This window comes from Homarus americanus, unplaced genomic scaffold, assembly GCF_018991925.1.
Source record: "Homarus americanus isolate GMGI-L3 unplaced genomic scaffold, GMGI_Hamer_2.0 scaffold6317, whole genome shotgun sequence".
Taxonomy (NCBI): domain Eukaryota; kingdom Metazoa; phylum Arthropoda; class Malacostraca; order Decapoda; family Nephropidae; genus Homarus; species Homarus americanus.
This window is the reverse complement of record NW_024730668.1, coordinates 5,215,822-5,231,920: the sequence shown is the minus strand read 5'-3', so window position 1 is coordinate 5,231,920 and position 16,099 is coordinate 5,215,822.

Sequence of the window (16,099 nt, the reverse complement as noted above, 5' to 3'; positions counted from 1 at the left end):
CTATCCCTAATATCCGGCCCCTTCTCCACTCTCTGGAAGAGGCCATCAGCGTCAATTTCATTCCCAAATTAGTGAAACACCTTCACTTAACCCTAGCAGAAAGGTCACTCCTTGCTCTATCACCGAGACTGGGGGGAATGGGATTTACCAATCCAGAGGAGATTGCTGCCACCGAACTTCAAAACTTAGCCAAGCTTAAGGCAGCTGTCACCGACCACATAATAGCTCGGAACGCAACAGGTGAGGTGGATACCAGGGAAGTAAAAAAGATTCGACGACCAACTACGACAGAACGACATCACAGCCAATGTGATAAATTGCAGCAAATGATGTGCAAGTGCCAGAGAATTTAAAAAAATATAAAAATTAGGGCACCTCGAACTGGCTAACTACGTTACCTATAAGGGCAAAAGGTTTCAGTCTTAACAAGCAAGAATTTACAGATGCCATTGCTCTAAGGTACGGTAGGCCAGTAAAAGGTTTGCCCTCCCAATGCGTGTGTGGCTCTTCCTATGACGTCGACCACGCCATGGTGTGCAAGAAAGGGGGCTTCATATGCACGAGGCATGACGAAGTACGGGATCTCACTGCAAATATGTTGAAGGAAATCTGTCATGATGTCAGGGTAGAACCGACCGTCCTTCTATTGGACGGTGAGAATTTCCAACATAGGACTTCAAACACATCCAACGAAGACCGTGTGGGACTTCAGTGTTCAAGGATTCTGAACGCAGGAACAGCGAGGCTTCTTTGACATTAGGAGAATTTTGATCCCATGGCAGGATGTCACCGCAACCTAGCTCTCGATGCTGCACACAGGAGGAACGAGAATTATACACTTCATGAGAATTTTAAAAAGAAAATTTTTTGTACTTTTAGGTCAGTTTTTCACGGGTCAGAAATTACAAAAGACAATGCTTAATTTGAGGTTTATTTATCCTTTATGCTAGGTTAAATGAAGTGCTGTATATAAGACTCTGCGATAAAACCATAGTGAAGGTTGTAATATTTTGAATTTGCTTGGGTAGGTTTTTTTTTATTGTTATACGGGGATAAAAGATAACTAAAATGAATAAAAGTTAATTCAAATAAATATTACTAGTCTGAGATATTTGAACTCTCTCTCTCTCTCTCTCTCTCTCTCTCTCTCTCTCTCTCTCTCTCTCTCTCTCTCTCTCTCTCTCTCACTCATTTTGTTTTGTCTTATGACCAACTTACAGACGTTCAAGGTTACTGAAGATCATCCATCAATCATAAATTGGATTCCCAAGGCCATATACTGACTGTAGAATGGGTACCTAACTTAGCAATTTTGGAATTGAGAGTTGGTAAGAGTTCAATTCAGTGGAGATTTATTTATTTCTCACCATTATATAAGAGTCAAAGGCCATCATTCAATTCTATAGGATTGAATGAGGGAGATAATTATGTTGGATTCACCTGATTTTCATTTACCAGAGTACTTCAAATAATAATTTATCCCATATTTTGTCCCGTTGTTTCTCCTTCAAAACTTCGTCAAAACAATTCATCATCGTTTTTCCCTACTGTCATTATTTCAATAGATTATTATTTTTTTCCTTCAAAACTTCATTCATCCCTTATTCTTTCTTTGTTTTAGTTTATTTTTCATTTCACATTTATTGCTGTTTTTTTTCGGGAGGGGGGGGGTGGGGGGGGCAAGGGGAGCTTAATGTTCTCATAAAATAATACCAAGGAATATATATATCACAATATTTCCTGGATCTTTTTTTCTTCTCTGCCACCAAGAAAAATCCATTTCCTCGCTTCATTTCTGAGAGATACTCGTAAGTCTTCAGTTAATTACACTTGGTGCCATTACGGTATTTTCACTCTTGATTACGTGCCTTTCTGAAAACCCAAATAGTGGTGATGAGTGGAGTGATGTGGATGGGTTTATGTGTGTGTGTGTGGGTGGATAGATGATATGTATGTGGATGAATGGTGTTTATATGGTTGGAATTTATGTGTTTGTTTATGTGAAGGGATGATATCTATGTGGATGGATGGTGTTTGTGTGGATGGTTGGGTTTATCTGGATCGAAAGGTTCGGTAAGATACATGGTTGGGTTTATGTATGTGTACAGTATGTGTGTTTGTGGATGAATGGGTTAGTCACGTTAGTGTGTGTGTTGATGTGCAAGGTAGATAATTTATATGAATGAACATTCCCTTTTGTCTATATATATATATATATATATATATATATATATATATATATATATATATATATATATATATATATATATATATATATATATATGTGAATTAGATATTTGGCCTGTAAGAGGGATATCAATTTTACCAGCCACTTGGATAATTTGTGAGTTCTGTGGGTTCTGAACTTAGGACGTATATATATATATATATATATATATATATATATATATATATATATATATATATATATATATATATATATATATATATATATATATATATATATATATGTGTGTGTGTGTGTGTAGATAGATAGATAGATAGATAGATAGTACAAATAAATCACTGTAGGTGCACGTGATCCATGTATATGCTGATAACCAGATAGAAAACAATAAAACACTAAGTTCCCAAGCGCTTTCGTGTAATAAACATCTTCAGGGGTGAGTACAAACTAAGGAGTAGTTACTGACAAGGCTAATATATACAGTAAAGGCGAATGAGATCAAGTCCCCAGGGACAGCCGGTGTCCACCGTTATTAGGTAATGAACCAACCCTTTCACCTCGTTACAAATCTTGTTAATCACAAAATTGTCCAATTTGTACATACCATTACTCAAATTCATGTTGACAGATTCCGTATGTTTAATGAGACTAGATTTTATAATGTTCCTACTAACAATTGAATTACTAGGTAATATTGAGGAGGCATTATCCCAGTCAATGCAATGATTATTATCTCTCATATGAACGAACAAAGCAGTGGATTGCTGGACTGTCCTAACACTATATGTATGCTGTTTAAGTCTAGCTATAAGATCTTTTCCCGTCTGGTCTAAGTAGAACATATTACAAATCCTCGCAAGGAAACTTGTAATTGCAGCCACCTGCATTGCTGGGGGGAGTTCTTAATTAACATTTATTTTACAGTGCATGAGTTACTAAACGTTGCAATTACGTTCCAGGTTTTCAGGTGTAGAGGAATTTGAGATCAATTTTTGTTAAACGGTAATACTAAGAGATTCGTATTGTCATGAGGCGGTTTAGGATCAGTTCTATAAAAAGATTTCTTAGCTATGTTAAGTCATTTGTCTATAAAAGAACTAGGGTATTTTAAGCTCAAACCAATATTATATATATATATATATATATATATATATATATATATATATATATATATATATATATATATATATATATATATATATATATATATATATATATATATATATATATATTTCATGTAGATCCACAATGACAACGTGGATAAGATAAATCTTGATAAAATCACACGGGAAGATGGAAACAACGGAGTACCTTAGCTTTCGTCTTTATTCAAGACATCTTCAGAGGCAACTGGATTACATGGACAGAGAGAGGCTTAAATATACAGGGTGACCTAAAAACATGAGGTCAGGTCAAAATGATGACATCCACTAATCCCCACACCAACACACGTAGAGGAGCTTAAGAGAAGGGAGGTGACGTGACTAGACAAGTCAGGTCAGAAAATAGGGGGCCCACAAAATAACTATCATACATCTAGATCAAAGGTTTTCAAAGCATTTTTAACCATGGGCCACTGACAAATAAATTTATGTAACATATTATCAGTTTTGAACTGACCATCACTAAGGTTTATTGATTTTAATTCCTTAATCAAACTAGCTTCAACAAGAAGTCTTTCTGTGACACAAGAAGATTTGAATACTTCTAAGCTTTTTTCCCAAGCAATGGGGTGATTATTATTCCTAACATGAACAAACAAGGCACTGCTTTCAGATGCAGTTCTGATATTATACTTATGTTGTTTGATTCTAAGCTGCAGTGTTTTTCCTGTCTGACCTACATAATTACAATTACATTTGCTACATGGAATACAATAAACACTTCCATTTACATTCAAACATGGGCTATTCCTTATTAACATATTGGTAATGGTGGAGTCATACTTAAAAACAACATTAATATTTAGAAGCTTGAGGGACCGAACTAACGGGACAAATTCATTACGATAGGGCAGAGTCAAAATGTTCTTAAGTGTAGGAACTTGTCTGGTTTGAGAGGAATGAAAAGATTTTTTAGCCCTTTTGAAGCAACGATCAACAAACACAGAAGGGTACCCAAGTTTATGTGCAATAGAACGAATGTGTTTCAATTCATCGTCAGTTGTGTTCTGACCTCACTAGGGGAAAGGTCACGGCAGGGTTAGCTCCAGAGGGATAATTATCAGATATGGCCAGTGGTATGTGCGGTCTTGGGTATGAGAGTTTGTTGACCAAACTGGAGTGGTCCACTGAAGAATTGGCGAGGGCCAAGTTAGAAATTGAGAGGGCCACGTTGGAGAACCTGAAACTAAGGAAAGAGCTGGTGAAGTTAAAAGGAGAGGCTGGACGAGTAAAGCCAGTGTCTGACGAAAAATCAAACGAGTGGAAAGTCGTGAGTAGTGGGAGGACCAAGCTGGTGGTCAAGAAGCACTCAAAGGATACGACAACAACGACAACAACAGCTAAGTGTACCAACCCGTTCAGTCCCTTGATAGACGAATTGGACGTTAGTACAGTCAGGGGCAGGGATGACAAGGAAGGTATAAAAACTTTAATTGTTGGTGACTCACAGGTAAGGTACATGGACAGGGCCTTTTGTGGTAAAAACAAAAATAGGATGAGGGTGTGTTTGCCAGGAGCTGGGGTGGGGGATATAATTGACAGGATGGACAATATCTTGTCTGGTAATGGGAACAAACCCATTATCTGCCTCAGTGCAGGAGGCAATGATATTGGCCGGTGTAGGAGCGAGGAACTTCTTGATAAGTTCAAGGCAGCCATAGATCGTATTAGGACTAAGGGAGGGATCCCTATCATATGCGGTGTCCTGCCTAGAAGGAGAGTTGGCAGTGAATGGTTGTCAAGGGCAGTTGGTGTTAACGACCGTCTTGACAGATATTGCAAGTCAATATCAGTCCCATTCATTGACAACTGGGACAACTTCTATGGCAGAAGGGACCTTTATGCTAGGGATGGGGTGCACCTGTCTAGGGATGGAGTAGCAACCCTGGCTGGGGCTCTAGAGGGGGCAGTTCAAAAGATATCGAAGTCTTTAAACTGCTAAGAGAACATAGGAGCACGGGGGTGGAGGAGACTGCAGTGGGAGCTGGTAAACAAGGCGAAAGATTACAGGGAAATAGTGTTAGGAATGATGACAAAACTAAATTAGACAGGGAGTTTAAAACTAAACGCGGTAAGGGAAGGACTCAGAACACGACTAACTTAAATGTATACTACGCGAACAGTAGAAGTATGAGAAACAAAATGGATGATATTAAGGCCTTGGTATGTACCGAAGAAATCGATATAATTGCATTCACTGAAACATGGATCAACCTAGACACACGTGAATTACCAGTCGAATACCAAATTGCGGGTTACAAACTGTTCCATACCGATAGGCAGACCAGGAAAGGAGGCGGAGTAGCAATCTATGTTAGGGATAATCTGAAGTGTGAAATAAATAAGGAAATAAAAACTGAGAGGAATACAGAAACAATTTGGATAGAATTAAGCGACGGTCGGGAAAAATTAATCACAGGGGTAATATATAGACCCCCCAATCTTGATAGCGTCATTGAGCGACTTATCTGGGATGAAATGCGCAGGGCTTCCATACACAACAAAGTCTGTATAGTAGGCGACTTTAACCTTGGCCAAATAGATTGGACTGTCCTTACGGGTAACTCAGAATCAGAGGATTTTCTCGAGACGATCCAGGACTGTTTCCTAAGTCAACATATAACCGAACCCACACGGGGTAATAATATACTGGATTTAGTTCTGACGAACAGAGAAAACCTCATTAGCAATGTCGAGGTAGGGAACGAACTTGCAAACAGCGATCACAAAGAAATTCGATTCCAGTTAGATTTTCAGGGCAGACGTAAGGAAAATTCCACTAAAGTACCAGATTTCAGAAGGGCAAACTTTGACAGTTTAAAGAGGCAGCTGAGAGAGGGGGTGTCGCGCTTGGCCGTGAACCTGACAGATGACACCGACCTGATAACGAGATCTGAGATTGCCGAGTTCCACGACAATTTAAATAGTGAGTTACTTAATGCACAAAGGCAGAACATACCATACAAAAAACTCAGATCAGACAACAATGACCCTAAATGGATAAATAATTATTTAAAGAACATCATTGGCCAAAGGAAGGCTATAGGTAGAAGGATAAATCGTGGCGAAATTCACCTCCGGGACTATTATAGGGTATTGGCGAGTAGAGTTAAAACCGAGATAAGGAAAGCAAAGAGGAATAATGAGGTAAGGATAGCAAGGGAGGCGAAGACAAACCCCAAAGGATTCTACCAAATGTATCAAACTAAAACACGAGAAAAGATTGGACCAATACGGTCAGACTCCGGCGAGCTCACTGATAACGACGGAGAAATGAGCAATAATTTGAATAAATATTTTTCAACAGTTTTCACCACCGAAAATCTAAACATGATACCTGAGGCACCGACTCTATTCAGAGATAGTGAAGAAAACAAATTAAGTGAGATAGTAGTGACTAGTAACGATGTTAGTAAGCAAATAGACAAACTAAAGCCTAATAAGTCACCTGGTCCCGATGAGATATTTGCCAGAGTATTAAAGGAATGTAAGGAAGAGCTTAGTATGCCCTTAGCAAAGTTGTTTAACATGTCCTTAAAAAACAGGTGTAGTACCAGAATCCTGGAGGATAGCGAATGTAATACCGATTTTCAAGAAGGGGGATAGATCACTATCCTCTAACTACCGCCCAATCAGTCTAACATCAATAGTAGGCAAATTACTGGAAGCAATCATTTCAAACTCTATTCGAAATCACCTGGAGAAGCACCGATTGATCAATGATTCCCAGCATGGCTTCACAAGCGGACATTCTTGCCTAACTAATCTATTAACATTCTTTTCATCAGTTTTCGAATCGATGGACGAGGGGCACAATTATGATGTGGTTTATCTCGACTTTAGCAATGCCTTCGACAGAGTCCCCACGAAAGACTAATTAGAAAAGGAAGCTCATGGCATTAAAGGTGACATCCTTAAATGGATTAGGCGTGGTTACAGGACAGGAAACAAAGGAGTGAGCATTAACGGCACTAAGTCCCATTTGAGCAAATAAAAGCGGAGTTCCCCAAGGCCTGGTGCACGGGATCTATTATTGTTTATTATATACACAAAAACGATATAGATGACGGTACAGAGCAGCATGATAAGAATTTGTTGATGACATCAAAATAGGATGCTATTAAATTCACGACCCGCAAAACCACAGGAAGATTCAAAAATTTTTCGAATGGTCTGGAAAATGGTAGATAAATTCAATGTCTATTAAAACGAAAAGTACCAGTATAGAGATGTAAAATAGAAACCAGATACCAGATGCAACAACAACGATGCCACAGAGAAATCCGATCATGAGTAGAGATTTAGGAGTAATACAATAGGAACCTTAAGCCAAGTAAACAATGTGTTTTTGCTCGTAACAAGGCTAATAAAGTACTTGGGTTCATACAAAGGAGTGTTAGTTACAAGACTAGCGAGGTCATCCTAAAACTGTATCTTGCTCTTGTGAGACCACACCTGGATTATGCAGTTCAGTTCTGGTCACCGTATTACAGAATGGATATAGAATCCTTGGAAAGAATTCAGAGGAGAATGACAAGACTAATCCCGGGCATTAGGAACCTTGAGTATAGAGACAGGTTAAAGCATCTTAATTTGCACTCCCTCGAGAGACGTAGAGCGAGGGGCGACCTGATAGAGGTGTATAAGTGGAAGACAGGGCTAAACAAAGGGGACATTACAAAGGTACTCAAATTATCCAACCAGGAGCGAACTCGTAACAATGGTTTTAAATTAGACAAATTTAGATTTAGGCGTGAAATAGGTAAACACTGGTTTGGAAACAGAGTAGTGGATGAATGGAACAAGTTACCAAATATCATCATTAACTCGAATACGCTGAATTGCTTCAAACATAGGTTGGATGCTCATATGAGCAATAGGGGTTGGTTGTAAACGGGACTGCCCAGTATGGGCCAATAGGCCCGCTGCAGTTTCCTCCATTCTTATGTTCTTATGTTCTTATGTTCAATAAATTCAGAGTCACAAATACGCAGACATCTTAAAAACATAACAGAAAAAACTGACATTTTGGTAGACTCAAGGTGATTCGATAAAAAGTGAATGAAACTGTCTACCTGTGTGGGCTTTCTATATACCTTAAATTTATAGTTTTGGCCATTTCTCATGATAAGCATATCAAGAAATGGAAGGGATTCATTTATTTCTCTTTCAATTTTGAATGTGATACTAGGGACAATATTATTAAGCTTGTCTAAAAATTCCAATGGGTCACTGTTTTTAGGCCAAAGACAAAGAACATCATCTACATATCTATACCATGGAGGAATAAAGTCCACTATATTGGGAAGTAATCTAGACTCAAAAAACTCCATATATATACAGGCTAGAGGAGCAGAAAGACAATTACCCATGCTCATACCAAATATTTGTTTGTAGAACTTCCCATTTGCTCTAAACACATTGTCAGTTACGCATAACTCTATCAATTTCAGGAAAGTATCATGTTCAATAGTTAAATCTAGCAGTTGTAATTTATCTTTAAGAAATGAAAGTAAGTCTTTCACAGGTACTCTAGTGAACAGTGAATTTACATCAAAACTTATTAATTCGCAAGGTTCGTTGTGTTTCTTGAGTTTATCAATTAAATCACTGCTATTGCGTATATGTGAATTAGATATTTGGCCTGTAAGAGGGGAAATCATCTTTACCAGCCACTTGGATAATTTGTAAGTAACAGAACCCACAGAACTCACGATAGGACGTAATGGATTATTAAGCTTGTGTGTTTTGATCAATCCATACATATAAGGTATATATATATATATATATATATATATATATATATATATATATATATATATATATATATATATATATATATATATATATATATATATATATATTCCTTATCAATGAATTCCAGATTGCATATTCGTAGAGCACTTGAAAACATTGATGAAAATACTGACTGTTTGACTCCATTATGGTGGGCAGAATAGTAATGAATAATGTGATAAACTCAATAATTTACAAATTAATTGTGATTTAGAAATGGTTAGCTTTCATGTAACATAACGAAAATTGTGATCAAATCCCAGGTTGCTGATCTGTCTTTCTGCCACATTGACACACACAATTGCAGGGTCTCAACTGTCTCTCTTACTATTGACAACACAACATATATATCCGTACTCACTCCTGATCTGTTCTTTTCATTCTATTTTATTCTCCTATGATGTCAGTTGACAATAATATTAAAGCGGGGCCTTCTTGGATGGGTCCCACTAGTCGGGAAGGTTGTGGACCCCAGGGCCGACCTGATCATCATCAAACTACTAGGGCCTCAACTGACGCCACCGCGGTTGCTGGAGGATCGGCATTTTTCACACTTCATTTCTCCAACATTCGCGGCCTGAGATCCAATTTTCCATCTGTGGAGCACCATCAGCTAACTCTTCCCCGACTTCTTACTACTATCTGAAATTCAACTGACCAAAGCAGCTTCACCTAAACCTTTTCAAGTCTCCAATTACAACCTTTATACTTCTTTCCGTTCTAAGGGAGGTGTATGCGCCTACTGCAATGCACTGTAGTTTGAACTTTTCCCCATCTAGTTATTATATATCTTATTTGTATCACTTATGTTACTTGTATATTATTTGTAATTCGAAACCCATTCCCCAAATACGTAACTGTATATTTTCAGCCTTCTGGCTGCCAAGCTCTTTCAATAAACCGTTAATTATTATTATTTATTATTATTGTACACCTATAGCTCGACTCATGGATCTTGAATCTCCCCTTTATGATGTCATCTGGCTCAAAATATCTCTACCAACTATGACTATTTTCCTTTCTTTCCTATACTGTTCTCCTAACTCTACCAACTATTTAGAACTCTTTGACTATCTCACTTCTTGCCATGAGTCGTTGCTATCCACACACCCCAACACCGAGATCCTCTACCTAGGGGATTTCAGTGTACATCACAGAGGGATGACCCAGGTGGAGCTGAAGCACTCGCTTTTTCCTTTTTTAATGATCTGGAACGAATAATTAAGCACTCTACACGCGTTCCTGATGGACACGATCAACTTGCTAACATTCTTGATCTTTGTTTTACCTCTGACTCCTCACACTATTCATGCTCAATTTTTGCCCCCTTAGGGTCTTCTGATCACAATCTTATTTCTATTAAATCAACCTGGGCACGATCACCTCCCCCACTCCCCTCTCAACGCCATCTGTGGCACTATTGGAGGGCAAACTGGCAATCTTTGCGGAACTTTTTCACCGACTTTCCTTGTGATGAACGTTGTTTTTCCACTCGGGAAGCCTCGGTATATGCTGACAGCATTGCTGAGGTTATGCAGGGTGAAATGAGTGCATTTATCCCATCTCCTACCAAAACTTTCACTTTACAATCATGCTTTGATCGCTCCTGCTCTCTTGCATGTAGGGAGAGAGATAGAGCATATCGAGCTATGAAACTATCTCCTTCTCGTATTACCCACTCTTTTTTCATTACTTCTAGGAATCGTTGTAAGGCTATTCTTCGTAGGGCCAAGCGGAATTTTATGAAAATAAAAACCGCTGTCCTAACTAATTCTTCCTCTAGTAAATCCTTCTGGTCCTTAATTAAAAACACATGTAATAACTTCTGCACTCCCTCTTTTCCTCCTCTCTTCCGACCTGATAAGTCTATAGCCAACTCTCCCTCTGATAAAGCCAACCTCTTTGGCACCTTATTCTCCTCTAACTCCACCTTAGACGATTCCAACTCTATTCCTCGTATTCCTGCTCCTCCTACTAATCCTATGCACTTTCCTGTAATCTCCACTCGCAGGGTTGCTGGTGTGTTATCCAGGTTGGATGTGAGAAAGGCCGGACGAAATACCCCCTTGTGTTAAGAACATAAGAAAATAAGGAGTTTGCAATAGGCCGGTTAGCCTGTGCATGGCAGCTCCTGGCGAGAGTTATTACCACTCTCTATCATCCATGAATCTATCTAGCCTCATTTTAAAATTTTCCAGCGTCCCAGCACTTACTACAAAGTTGTTAAGCTTGTTCCACTCGTCCACCATACTATTTGTGAACCAGTTCCTTCCTATCTCCCTCCTAAACCTAAACTTATCCAACTTAAATCCGTTGCTACGAGTCCTATCCTGCTCGGATATTATAAGAACTAAATCTATATCCCCTTTATTGATTTCTCTCACCCACTTAAATACTTCTATCATATCTCCCCGCACTCTTCGTCTTTCTAGGGAATGCAAGTTTAGTTTCTTTAACCTATCTTGATATGGAAGGTTTCTAAGTCCCGGAATCATTTTCGTCATTCTTCGCTGCACCGACTCTAGTGAATTTATATCCATTCTATAATAGGGGCACCAGAACTGAACCGCATAATCGAGGTGCGGCCTGACTAGCGCAAGATATTGTTGCAATAAGACGTCTGCACTCTTATTACTTACAATTCTAGATATAAAACCTAATACTCTGTTTTCCTTATTTCGAACATTAACGCACTGTTTTCTAGGCCGTAGGTCCGGGCTTACAAGTACCCCTAGGTCTCTTTCACAAGTCGACTTCTCTAGGTTGATGTTGTTAAGGCTGTATACATTGACAGTATTTGTTCTTCCAATATGAAGTACGCTGCACTTGCTTGTATTGAATTTCATTTGCCATTTTCTGACCACTCCTGCAGTTTATTTAAATCCTCCTGAAGTGCATTTGCATCCTGCCCTGAATTAATCTGCCGCCCTATTTTGGTGTCATCCGCAAATTTGCTTATGTCACTGCTGATCCCAGTATCTAGATCGTTTATGTAGATTATGAACAAGAGTGGGCCCGGTACTGACCCCTGGGGAACCCCACTGGTTACACAGCCCCACTCAGATTTAGCACCATCTACGCTGACCCTCTGTGTTCTATCGGTGAGCCATGATTTTATCCAATTTAAAACTTTGCCCTCGATACCATGATCCTTAACTTTTCTCAGAAGCCTCTGATGCGGAATTCTGTCAAACGCTTTGCTAAAGTCTAAGTAAATAACATCGTAATTTTCGTCATTATCAACTACTTCGAAGACTTTCCTAAAAAACGAAAGCAGATTTTTTAGGCAAGATTTTCCATTTGTAAACCCATGTTGAGAGTAGTAGATTAATTTGCTTTTCTCTAAATGCGATCGGATGCTATTTGCTATAATTGATTCAAGAAATTTCCCCACTACTGACGTCAAACTAATTGGCCTGTAATTTGACGCTGATGCTCTGTCTCCCTTTCTGAATATGGGTACTACATTTGCCTGTTTCCACAAGTCTGGCACAACTCCCGTGTCTAATGATTTTGTAAATAAATTTACGAGGGGTCCGCTAATCTGTTCCTTACACTCTTTCAAAACTCGAGGGAAAATTTCATCCGGCCCTGGGGATTTTGTCTTCTTTAATTTATTTAACTTCTTAAGAACATCCTCTTTTCTGATAGTGATATTCTTTAATTCCTCTTCTTCATTTCCCCTAAATATGAGTTCCACCTCTGGAAATTCCTCGTGAATTTCTTCTGTGAAAACTGATAAGTAGCTGTTTAATGCCTTGGTTATTTTCTCACTATCATCGAGCACTTCCCCTCTCTCTGACTTTAAAGGCCCCACTTTGTACTTGACCTTTGTCCTATATACCTTGAAAAATCCCTTGGGATTCGCCTTGGATTCCTTTGCTATCCTTATTTCGTAGTCCCTCTTTGCCTTCCGTACATTTTCTTAACATTCCTAGATAGTTCATTATACCTATTTCTGAGCTGCTCCTCCCCTCCCTTTAATTTCTTATAAATTCCTTTCTTTATTCTTATGTCATGTTTAAGTTTTCTGGTCATCCACCTTGGCTCATTCTTAGAGAGTGTGTTGAAGTTCTGGCCCCTGTGCGCTTGCTTCTTTCGCCTCTGCCTCAAAACCCAAACTTTTCCTTCTTCCTGTAAGCATGTCTTGGTTCAGCCCATCCCGAAGAAGGGTGACCATTCTAATCCCTCTAACTATCGCCCCATTGCCCTAAATTCATCCCTCTCTAAGATTTTCGAAACTATCTTTAACTCTCATTTTCTCCGTCACCTTGAGCGCCATTCTCTGTTGTCGATCACCAGTATGACTTTCGCCAGGCGAGATCTACTGGTGACCTGTTCTCCTACTGCACCCATCTTTGGTCATCCTCTCTTAGGGATAATGGGGAAACTTTCGTCGTGCCCCTCGACATCTCCAAATCACATGACGGGGTATGGCATAAGTCTTTGCTTTCTAAACTTCCCTCTTATGTTTTCTCTCCTCCAATTTATTCTCTAATTTCTAGCTACCTTGAGAACCGATCAATGGCAGCTGTTTTCGAGGGATCGATCTCTCGCTCTTTCTACCAATAGTGGTGTCCCACAGGGTTCTCTTCCGTCACCGACTCTCTTCCTTCTTTTTATCAATGATTTACTTCACACTACGACTAATTCTATCCATTCTTACGCTGATGATTCTACTCTTCACTCCTCTTCACATTTTCCCCCTTCCCCCTAACTCTCAAACTAGATCCATTTTTAGAGCTATCATTGCGGGTTTGTGCAGCATCTCCGAATAGGAAGGTAGAAACTTGGTTAAATTCAATAGTTATAAAACTTAGTATTTCCTAATTACACTTTAAAAATTAAATGATCTCCCACCAATCACATTTTAGGACGCAATCATTCTGCCAAATTCTAAAATAGATATGCTAGGACTCACCGTTTCCTCTAATATGTCATGGAAACCACACATCCACAACATTGCTAAAGCTGCCTCCCAAAAGCTGGGAATGCTGTACAGATGCCGTAGCAACTTGACTCCTGAGCAGTTGCTTCAAGTATATAAGGGATTCATTCGTCCTAACTTGGAGTACTGCTCTCATATCTGGGGTGGTTCTTCTTCTGTCCAACTGTTAGATAGGGTGGAATCAAAGTCATTTCGTCTTATTAACTCTCCTCCTTTAGGTGATAATCTTTCTTCCCTTTCTCTTAGTTGCAATGTTACTTCACTCTCTCTCCCTTTTACAGGTACTTTAACGGGAAATGTTCGGTGGATTTGGCATCCTGTGTACAGCCAGCAAGGCCGTGGGCTCGTAACACTCGTCTTGCCCTCGGTGCCCACCATTTCTCTGTGGATTTCGGTCACACTGGAATAGCCGGCTATAGTACATCCTCTTTTTCCTCACACAGCCAAGCTGTGGAATGCTCTGTCTTCTTCTGTGTTTCCATACTTATACAATCTGTCTCACTTTAAAAAGTTGGTTTTCCGGGATCTTCGTGGTGTAGATCAACATAACCTTTTCTTTTCTATTTTAAATTTATTTTTATTCTTATTTCTTCGCCCCCTAGGCCCCGTTGTGGGTCGATGACCTGTGCCCGGTTAAGCTATTCCCCATAAAAAAAGGAAAAGTTTATGATTTTCTTGAGTTCCTCATAGAATCCTCACTATGCTGCCACCCATAATAGTCAAACAGTCAGGATTTTCATAATTGTTTTTACTTGTTCTAAGAATATGCAATCCGGAATTCATTGATAAGTAATGCCACGCCAGTGATTTGGTAAGATGTACGGAGTTCCTTGGTTGGTAAAGAACAAAGCGAAAATGAGGTCACTGTGAGTATTCGAGGAGTAAGTAACCAGTATTGTAAGCTGCTGCTCTTAGTTCTGCCGTCTAACTTCACAAGAGCGTGTGTTCCCGCCGCCACGTGAAAACGTCCTTTACTATCGTCCTCTCCAGAGATGAACCACAACTGAGGCGCATGAAAACACGCTCTTGTGAATGGAGCCATAGCCACATTAACATTTCTAGCACACTCGGCGTGTTTTTCACGCCGCAGGTTAGCAGTACAGGCGTGCTGTGACCTTGCACGCAGTGTGAATGTTTTCCCTCTCACGCCTGTATGAAGGGTCCCATTGAACTCTATGTATTTTTAAACCGCGCGAGTTTTCACGCGGCGTGAAAACTCGCGCGTGTGAGGGGAGCCTATGAGGAATACAAGGTCAGCTCACTCGTACGTGGGCGAAGATTATGACGTCACACGACTCCTCCTTTCAGTCAGACGCTCGTGTACTGATACACCGGGTATTATAGTGCACAATACATCTGGTCATATAACTCCTATTAAGGTAAGAAATAAGTAGTGATAGAACTACTATAAACAATTGCTGTTTATTGTATAGTGATTTAATACCCATATACAGTATACCAGTTAAATGAAACACGCATAATTACTTTGACAATTTTTATTAATATTTCTATTTGACACAAGAATCCTGAAAAAAATGTGGCAGGAAAGAAAATGTGATTACCTACCTAAGTAATGAAACAAACTCAGAAATAACTGATGACAATACGTTTATTGCTCCTTAACCAGGTTTTACAAAGTTGTATTATAGGTAACTTTTGACACTTGATAATGGGTACTTCAATCATTTATAAGGTATAATAAGGGTATATCAGCACTTAAAATACTAATTCTTTTAGGTATATTACTAGACATATACCTTTAAATTGGTTCATGAATATAGAGATTTAAAATAACCTATTAATCCATTTTTATATTAATTATTTTTAAATGTGTACATGTGAACAGATGTCAAGAGCTTTATGAATGATTTGTCGTAGTTCTTACCAGGAAATTTTCACCCATTTATTTATGGCTGTTTCGTGTATACCTATGAGGTTGCCACATTTACTGGGCACCAAGAGAGAGAACTCACCACTAACCTGAAACTTGTCAATCAAACACTT